The sequence below is a fragment of the Apteryx rowi genome, unplaced genomic scaffold (assembly GCF_003343035.1).
Source record: "Apteryx rowi isolate R43461 unplaced genomic scaffold, aptRow1 scaffold_1013, whole genome shotgun sequence".
Lineage (NCBI taxonomy): Eukaryota > Metazoa > Chordata > Aves > Apterygiformes > Apterygidae > Apteryx > Apteryx rowi.
In genome coordinates, this window is record NW_020447213.1 from 201,589 (window position 1) to 202,503 (window position 915).

A 915-nucleotide genomic window follows, 5' to 3' on the forward strand; every position below is an offset into this window, starting at 1 on the left:
GATGAAAGCTGGGGTCTTCCTCTGCGTTGTGCGTGGTGCCCTTCAGGTCGCGCGCATACATTTCACAATACAATATCGCTCTGCTGGCTCAGTACAATCATTGTGGTGATAGTCCGTACTTAGCGCCTAGTTTCATGGTAAAATCACTTCACGAGTTGATAGCCCGTACTTAGTGCCTAGTTTCATGGTAAAATCACTTCACGAGTTGATAGCCCGTACTTAGTGCCTAGTTTCATGGTAAAATCACTTCCCGAGTTGATGAAACAAATTATCACCTATCACAATCCCCCCTTTTTGTTTTGGTCCTTTTTAATTTGTTCATCAAATCGAACAACAGCCTCCTGTGCCAGGGGGAGCATCTTTCTTTATGAAAATTAATCCACCTCTATCGGTCCCGGGCTCCCAGTAACGGACTCCCCAGGTCTTTCCCAAAAACCATCCCGGATCCTCCGGATGGGTGATATTAAATGTTTACAAGTTCCCGGGGGGGTATAGTGGGGATTTCCCCGATACCCCAGCTGGAGATTCTCTTTGGGGGGGGGGGGTACACCCAGAAGGCCCCCATTTTACTGATAAAAACTTATCTAACCCTGCTTCTGGAGTCCAATCAGAGGCTATAGTTTCACATCCCCAATAAGCACAATAATAAGAGTTTGGGTAGTTAGAGCCCAGGATTAGAACTAGGACAAAAGTAAAAACCCCATATGATTTAGACATGGTTCAATAGGCACCAACTCACAAAAAGTAGCTGTAAATGTAGGMCTCCCRGGTACACTTTGTACTTGGATCACTGTTTGATCCTCCCACCTTATTAATGACCACTTAAAGGGTTGGTGTAYATTATGTTCCCCTTTGATTCGTCTTCCAGAGGAGTAGTGGACCCATGGCTTGGCTAACGGATATTTTACGAACCCT